Source organism: Sturnus vulgaris, chromosome 5 (assembly GCF_052056855.1).
Source record: "Sturnus vulgaris isolate bStuVul1 chromosome 5, bStuVul1.hap1, whole genome shotgun sequence".
NCBI lineage: Eukaryota > Metazoa > Chordata > Aves > Passeriformes > Sturnidae > Sturnus > Sturnus vulgaris.
In genome coordinates, this window is record NC_142247.1 from 29,886,731 (window position 1) to 29,895,402 (window position 8,672).

The 8,672-nt window shown below is 47.5% G+C and overlaps 1 protein-coding gene across 5 annotated transcripts in view; it reads right to left on the reverse strand.

The window, feature by feature from the left end:
• CACNA1I (calcium voltage-gated channel subunit alpha1 I) overlaps nt 1-2,758 on the reverse strand; it is a 168,477-nt gene extending 165,719 nt beyond the window's left edge. For 2 of the 5 annotated variants that reach the window (XM_088165281.1, XM_088165280.1), the window contains exon 1: nt 2,068-2,756. The gene's annotated coding sequence lies outside the window, so the exon portion shown is untranslated. Of the gene's footprint in view, nt 1-2,067 lie in introns of all 5 variants that reach the window. The other 3 variants (XM_088165277.1, XM_088165279.1, XM_088165278.1) reach the window with 3 other exon arrangements.
• Nucleotides 2,759-8,672: the final 5,914 nt, after the last annotated feature.

An 8,672-nucleotide genomic window follows, 5' to 3' on the forward strand; every position in this document is an offset into this window, starting at 1 on the left:
AACCCCCTTTATAATAGGCACTGTCAGACTGATTGAGGCATCACAAGGCAAGCCCCTTAGATGTGGTAGATCAAAGCTTTTTCTTTGTCCCCCTGACTCTCCTCTGAGATATTCACAACCAGATCTCCTGGCAAGACACGTGTGCATCTTCTGGTGCATTGAGATGGCCAGTTTTTAGACACAGCTTTCCAGTGAGATCTGCAAATAAAAGCTGCTTTTCCCCACTTTCCTGCTGTAGTCAGGGCCAAGCTTTCCCAAACGGGCACTGCACCCTTGTCCAGCCAGCCTGGTGCAAGTGCCCTGGCAGTGGACAGGAAATCCAGTGCCATGCCCAGACTCCAGCCCTGCCTGCCTCCCAGCTCACCTGGCAGAGGATCATGGCACTAAACCTTCACTGACGGGCCTGCACTGCTGCCCTTCTGAGAGAGCTCACAGCCCATGCCCATGCCATGAAGCTATTATGTTATTTAATGGAGAGAGGAATAAATGGTCTCAGTCCCTTGCAGGCAGTGCTTCCTGCTTGAGGCCGTGTGCCTGCCCAGACCTCAGGGAGGGGGCTGTGTGCTGGCTGGGAGAGAGATGCTCAGAAGTTGTCCTTAAAATATAAAGGGAAGGGGAGCAGAAATTAGGCTGTTGGATTCCCTTTGCAATGCTCTGAATTAAAAGTTTCTTTGCAGGTAGGGTGTTGAGAAAAGAACGTGCTTGAGAATTTCTTTCCATGGATGGAGAAGCTTATGTGTCAGAGTTAAAACACTGGGGGGTAAGCGAGATGGAGGGTCAGCAGACCCCTTCCTTCTTTGAGATAATAAATCCTCAGTCACCAGCCCAAATCCAAGACCAGGAGCTCCGCAATAGCACACAGAAACAACTGACAATTTACATAGCAGTCTTCTAAGCGACAGGGACACAAATCCAGTAGCAACCCCCAGATCAATGAGAAAAACAATTCCTATTAGCAGAGAGAAAATGCACAACAAGTTCTGCTTTAGATGTTTACCACTTTTCTCTGCAATAATTTGCAGGGAAATTGTACATATTTGTTTGATTTGTTTTCTTTCTGGCTTTTTATTTTTTCAAAGCCACTGGTACTTTTCACAAAGCTGCTGTTACCAAGAAGCAAAAGGTAACCATCAAGAGGGTTACAAAAACCAGTATTGGCAGAAAATATGCCTGATAATTGGCAATCAACAATGTCTAACATTATTTCTGTTTCTCTTCTTTTTTAATTTTTCTGTTTCCACCCCCAGGCTCCAGCGATATACAGAAGATGATGCATTTTGCTTATATTAAAGTACATCCTATTCCATGTCCCTTTTCAGGATGTTGCACATGCAATTGAAATGCAATAACAACCATAAACAAAACAAGAAAAGCCAATTTATGAAACCTGAATCTAAGACTGAACTCTTGCTTTGAAAAAAAGAAAAACTATACCCCAAACCCAAGAAGACCCTAAACAGTGAGAAGGCTTTAGGAAAAGTTATATATTTTCAAGTCTTAGGCAGTTACCTCTCCAGGGAGGAGATTTTGTAACCCTCCCTCTTTCCCACCATCCTTCCCCATCATAACGGAGCAAACTAACCAGGGCTAAATTTGAAATTCCTGGAATTATCCACACTCCCTGTATCATTTATAGTCACGTATAAAGAGCTGCAGATTATCTGTGAGATACATATTCCCTGCTGCAATTGCTCATGGACATGAACTACTGGACACACAGTTGTTCCCTTTCCACCACCACCACTGCCCAAAACATACACCAAAATCAATCATTGCTACTTGTTGGGTAAACAGAGGCAGTCTCACATACATGGGCACTGCGCTCGGACTTACACGTACCACCGGACATGCACACAAACAACTTTCCTCTCCGGAAAGACAGAATTATTCACATTACAGACATGTCTACCCTCAGCTTTTACTTCTGCCAGAGAGGAAACAGGTATGAAACAGAACAGGAATGATGCAGGTTCATGGGTGGGCGCAAGTTTTCTATTAAAAGGACAGCAAAACCAAGCAAAACGAGACAGACACAAGGTTAGCCAGGTGTGCATGCGTCTCACCTACCTTTGCATGGAAAAGAAATCTCCGAGGGAGAAGTCTCCAAGTCAGAGAAGCAAAATAAAATAATAATGAAGATGCTTTGAAAAAATTCCCCCACCAAGGGAAAAAAAAAAGCCCCCCCCACCTCCCCCCCTTGCACACAGGCACACTCACACGCAGACACACACACCTCGGTGCCCGGGGTGGGGAGAATAGGAGAAAAAAAGATCAGGATCAGCTGAGTGATGGGGAGCACAGAACCTGCCGGCGAGAAGCGGGGAGTTGTGTTAGATCCGTGCCTGCAAGGACTGAGCGTGTGCAGGAAGGAGATGGTTTAAAAGGAGAATACATGGTAAGAAATTGTGGCTGCTCAGGCTGGAGTCTGACGCTCTGGAGTCAGAGCAAACAAAAAGAGGTTAAAAAAAAGGACTTCTTCCTTCACAGGAGGACTTGGGGGGTTTTGCCTCTGTGTGTGTTTCCAGGCAGGTGGTGTTAAGAAGTGACAGAAGCTTCCTTCCAAAAAGACCAGAGAGAGGGTCAAAATAATTGCAGGACGCTGAGAGGTGATGGAGGTGTGGGTGGGGGCAAGGTTAGCTATTCCATGGTGGGAAAGTGAGGAGGAAGGGCTGGTGTGTGGTTTCTGTCTGTCTCGCTCTCTCTCTGTCTCATGGTATGCTCACCAACAGCTTATGGAGCGAACTGCACAGAGAGAGAATAACTGTAGAGGCAGAGAGGGAGAGTGAAACACCGTCCTTACAGTGACACCAAATGTCTTTAGGGGAACCTACAATTAGAGGCACAGAATGCAGGAATCGTTACAACACAGAAGAAAAGGAAGAAATCTCCTTGCACACCATCACACACCTGCATCCATAGTGGGGTCTCAGTCAGCTGGTTTGTCCCTGCCTTCAGCCCACTCATCCTTCCTTTTCTGTGGACACTGACTGCAGCATACTTGCCTTGAACTTTTAAGGATGTGTCCCTCCACAGGCCACAGACCAAGCAGGTTAGAGAATTATCATTTGGGAAGAGTTAAAAAAGCAAACTAACAATCCTCCCCCAAAACCAACCCCTCCTCTCTACCCCACCCTACTCCCAGATCTGTTACTGGAACTCAGAGGGTGGGAACAACTCACTGCAAATTAGTTTCCCGTGGCATTGTGTGAAGCCAGGGGAAATGAGAGGAGTGAATAACATGAAGAAATCCCACTTTCCAATGGCTAGAGCAGAGTACAACCTCCCCACACCTCATCCAATGGAGGTCCAGCACAGCCATCTGTCCCCACTGGTCCCATTCTGTGGCTGAGCAGCTCTATCCCAAGCCAGCACAGGTCCCTCACTCTTGGGGTATCAACCCTCAGTTTTTCTACTGGGGATCTTGAGTCAGCTCTGGGAAAGAGACACTACAGGAAGCCATGACAGTCCTCAAGGCTTTTCATGGGTTCTTCCTATTCAGACCAAAACAGTTCCACATGTTATGAGACCTAGAGACATTCTTACTTCTACCATGGGCATATATTGTAAATAAGAAGCTAAAAAAATGCCCAATTGCTAGCTAGGGTAAGATACAACCTACACTGCAGCCCAGAAGCTCCTCTGCTTCCTTGCAGGGTTCCACAAAGCCTCTCCAAGCTTTCCTCACCAAAACGAGTCCATTCCAGCTGTCACAGGCTTTGCAGTGCATGGCTAGAATAGCTGGGTCAAGGTAATTAACACATCTAAACTAAAAATGCCTGGGAAGCCAAGCACTTACATCATAGTGAGAAACAGGCCCTTGGATGTTAAAGCTCCACAGGAAGGCAATGGAGCAAACCCACTTTCTGGTAAAGTCAGAACCACTCTGGTTTTACCTCAAGGTAGCTCACACGTGTTTACCACCTAGAGTAAAAAATGTCCTGTAAATATCCTCTCTTCTTGAATTCATCTCTGTGTGGCTTGGTTTTGCTGTGCCAGGGACTTGAGGAAGATCAAGGAGTCTCTAGCCACTTACATCACATAAGGCAGGCTCCTTGGAGGTTAAGCAACATGGCACCATCACTGTCTCTCACGAGGCCCTTAAAAGGCTTTTGAACAAAGACAATGGCTGCTGTCTGCTTTTAACACAACACTTCCATGTTTTTTAAAGTGTCTAATCTTGTTACCTCCACTGAAAGGTAAACTCATCCCTTAGAGGATCCTCAGGCTGTTCCAAGAGTGCTAAAAAATAAAAGAGAGCAGTGTTATAAACAACAGGAAAGTTGTGAGCATCAAAAGTTACCTGATTAACAGCTTCCATGAAAAGCAGCTCTTCCTCAGACAAGTGCAGTCTGTCTTTTTCCATTGCTTCTGACCAGGGCTGCAGTTCCGTGGTGTACCCATGTACCTTCCACAAGCTGGAGAGAGGTTTTATTCCAGGAAAATAGTTTTCTGTGGTTGTCAGACCTCTCCCTGCCTAGGGTGAGAGCCTGTTTGTATGGGAGCTGTGCAAGACACTATCTCCCTCCTCTCACTATTTTGGTCCCAAAAGTGGTTCTGGTTACCCTGAGTTCATTGTCCTGCATGAACTGGAAGGCTTCCAGCAGGAGCAGGGAGCCCATCCCCAACAGGAAGAAGTGAAGGATTCTGTGATATAACCAACCTCAGCTTCTCAGTGTGATGAGGATGTGGTGCTGGGCACAACCACAGACCTACAGTAGAGTTTGGGGTGATACCAGAACTGTGTAAGTGTCCTAAAAGCTGGCTGAGGCACATGCCCAAACAGATCTCTAGACAATCTCTCTAGCTACTCAGGTGTCAGGCTACTCATTCCTCAACCAATTCTGGGCACCCCCATAAGAGATTTACTCCTCCCCAAGGGCCCCACTAGCACCACACAGCAAACACGAAGCACTCAGTCACTCACATTCCACATACACACCTACCTACACATGCCTTCCCCATTCCCGGGAACAGAGGAGGGGCTGGCTGACCTTTCAGTCCCCTCTGCTAGCAGGCCCACTCTGTCCTGCCAAGGTTAATCTCCTTGGCTTCTTCCTCACCAGCCACAAGGCACTCACCACTCTCTCTCCTCATAAAAATCATCTATTATTCCTTCCCAAGAAATAGAAGGGCTTCAGCTCTGTCCCAGAAATGATGAATCTGAGCATTATATGATTTCAGATGCCTGTAATTCACCAACAAGCCCCTTCAGGGGAAACAGGGAAAAATGCAATTGGATTTATTCATGCATGAATATCAAATGAGAAGAGAATGAGGAGGAAGAGGGCAGGAGAGAGAAGGAAAGGGTGAGATAGGGTGGAGAAACAGGGCAGTAAGGAGAGACAAAAGAAACAAAATATTAAAGGAAGATAAAGAGCACATGCAGAGGGGCACAGGAGGATAGAGGCACATACACACTCAGGACAATCTGTGGGTCATCTCTCATGTCTTCATCCCGAGATCATACCCGTTTGTCTTCCAGCATATCCACAGCACAGGGATAAAGAGACCTTTGAACTCTCACTCAAACCCTCCAAATGGATAAAAATATGCAACAATACTGGAAGAAAGGGAGAAGGAAAGGGTCTGGGTGGGGAAATAGAGTCATGTCATCCAACACATCACAGATTTGGAGTTGGTGAAAAGAGCAAGCCCGGGGCAGCTCATGTTCCAGAGCCGAGCCCACCCCTCCCCACATTCTGGGTAGGATTTCATGAGCTTGCTGGTGCACACACCACAAGCATCCCTCCAGAGCAGCAATTCCAAGCCTTGGGCTGGGAAGCTGCTGTCCCCCCTGAGCAAGGCCCTCCTCTCCACCGTCCACAAGAGAAGGGAGAGAGGTCTCCTTGTCCTGCAGCTCACAGTAGTCACAGGGCTCCATCTTCGACCCCCAATGCACTTTCAGAGAGTTTTGTCATCTGCCCTGAGTGATACAGGTGGGCTCACTTGGATGTGACCTGGGGGTAGATCACACCAGAAATGAGCATGGCACGAGCTGGTCCTACCTTTGCATCCAGAGCATTTCCAAGGATCCCCCTCTGTCCTCTCCATGACTTTTGAGAGGAACATGAAAGTCCACATTATTCCTGTCACTACCTGAGCCAGCAGCACAGGTTGGTGAGTTAGTAAGGAAAGTATGCAATTCACTGCAACTGCTTAAAAAGGTGGACCAGGGAAGAGGGAAAAAGCAGGAAAGGGGGAGCCATATCAAAGCAGAGACAACTCAGTGAGATGCAGCCCTTCCCTCTGCAGGTTTGCCAGTAGCTGTGGGCTGAGCCCATCAGGCAACAATCTACACCAGATTTAAAAGCATCTTCTAGCCAAGTCTCACAGGCATCATCTTGCCTCCTGCCAGGCTGACCCAGCCCTTCTTTGACAGCCCTGACCACAGATCCTGCTCCCCTGTGTGGCACATGGGAACCAAACATTGAGAATCCTGTTGCTGTGGCCCCAGGAATGGCTGTACAGCCCATTCCATCCTCCAAGCTCATCAGCACAGTGCACAAAACCCCTTGGAGCTGGGTCCACTGAGTGCCCGGATTAGCCATGGCTGCATGTTGTCTAAGCTCATCCCTAGGCATGCAGCAAGGAAGAGGAGCAGTCAGACAGAAAGCAGTATTTATCACAGTGCTCCCAGGTAGGGCATCAGGTCCTGCATCTGTTGCTGCTGTGGGTTTATGTTTGCTGCTTCCAGGAGACAGTGCCCAGCTTTTCCCACACCCTTCAAAATAGAAAGAGAAAAATAAAATATGAGAGAGAATGTAAGCTCTGACGTGAACCTAACTTTAGATCCAAGGGCTGATGACTCACTCCACTGGGGGAGAAGTGGCTGAGCTGGCTGTAGGTTTCTGTTTATATACCTCACTGAGCTAAATATATAGACTAAGAAGTTTTTCTGTTCTGGCCCAACAACTTCAATCTGCATTTTATCCGTCTAAATCTTAATGTTCCCTTCCCTATTAAATCTCTCTCTCTTTCCCCCCAGCATTGCCTTCCTAATCCCCTTTATGCTTGTTTTGTTGTAGGAAATTGAAGAAACATGTCCCCACCTTCCACTCTGGTGTTTATGGTTAGGCTGACAGGGGATTTCTGGGAAATGATTCAGTGTTGTGGCTCTTAAGCAAAGCTTCTCACACACATCTGCCGGTGCATTTCAGACCTGGCCCAGCGCTCGCAATCGGATCCTGTGATGCTCCCTGATCCCCTGGTCCTGATAGCTACCCAGCCCTCAGGATGAGCACCAGTTCCCTCCCAGGGATCCTTTGTCTCACTGCTCCAGCATGGGGCACCACTCCCCAGCCCACCCATGTGTGCCAGGGCTGGCAAGGCGCTGTCTTCTCCAGCCCACCACCCTGGGGCACGATGTCACTTTGCCATCAGGCCCTAGCTGTCACACCATCAGGTGCTCCATGAGGAACGGCTGACAGCCACTGCCGGCTTTTGTCCATTTCTGAGACCAGAAAACAGATTCTGTCATCAGCAAAAGGCAGCTCTATGAGACCTCCACACATCTTTTCACTCGCCCGAGCATGGCTGGCACTCTCAGCACTGTCCCTCACACCTGTGCTCGTGCCTTGCATATTCCTGGCACAATGGTGCTGTGGTCACTCCCATTTGCCAATCATCATTTCAGGCATGGGCTGCAAACTGTCCATCAGCTGCACAGGAGGTCACTGTGGATCTGTAACATCTTCAAGTTGGAATATCCCCTCATCTCATCCCTCCTCATCTGAAACAGCAAAGAAGGGGACGGTAAAAAAAGAACAACTCAAAAAGAGGCAAGAGGGAAATTATAAATTAATCCCTCCAGGAGAGAAGAGAAACAAAGAGTGTGCAAGAGAAAAAGGAATCTCCACCCCCAAAGGGCAGCTCTGAACTACAGTGGCAGACAAGTTTCTAGATAACAAACAAAGACCATTTACAAAAAGGTGGTTTTATGAAAAGTAACAGTGGAGAAGAAAAGCATAATGAGAGAACATGTATTTGACAGAGAGGTCTCCAAAGGATGGAATTCAATTTAACACAACAGCTCAGTCCAGGAAAGGAAGATCACCTTTTCAGTTTGCTAAGCAGCTGCTGGGAAGAGGAGCATTGTGTTCAAAAGCCCTCTATGAATTTTCTCTAGATCTAAGTCTGTGGGACCAATGGTGAAAGCTGGATCTGAGATTACCCGAAGGCATCCTTTGGGTTTGGACCTAGACTGTGGTATGTCAGTCTCTAAGGGACAGTCTCATATAGTACCTATTTGTCATCTTGCTCCCAAACCTTCTCATCTTCACTCAAAATATTAGAGTTGATTTCCCAGCAAGTATCAAAACTGAGCCATTCTGACCTGCTTCACCCCACTGGTCATCCAAAGGATGATGTGGACATTCTCCATGCAAGAAGTACCAGCACTTCATTTGGAGAACGTAAGCAATCTAACAAGAGTGTTTGCAAAATGCCTGTTGCAGAAGGATAGGCTCTGTTTAAGCTGAGGTCAACAGCATCCAAGAGATCTAACACCCTCTTGGTTCAGTTGTGCTCCTTAACTCTGTCAGGCAGCCTCTGTCTGCCCTCACACACCAGAGGGAGGCCAGAACAGGCAAGAGGCATCCTCTGATCTGTATCTACTCCAGAAAGCAGATAAAAAGGCAGCAAGAACTAGGGAACACCCCAGGGCAGACTGCAGT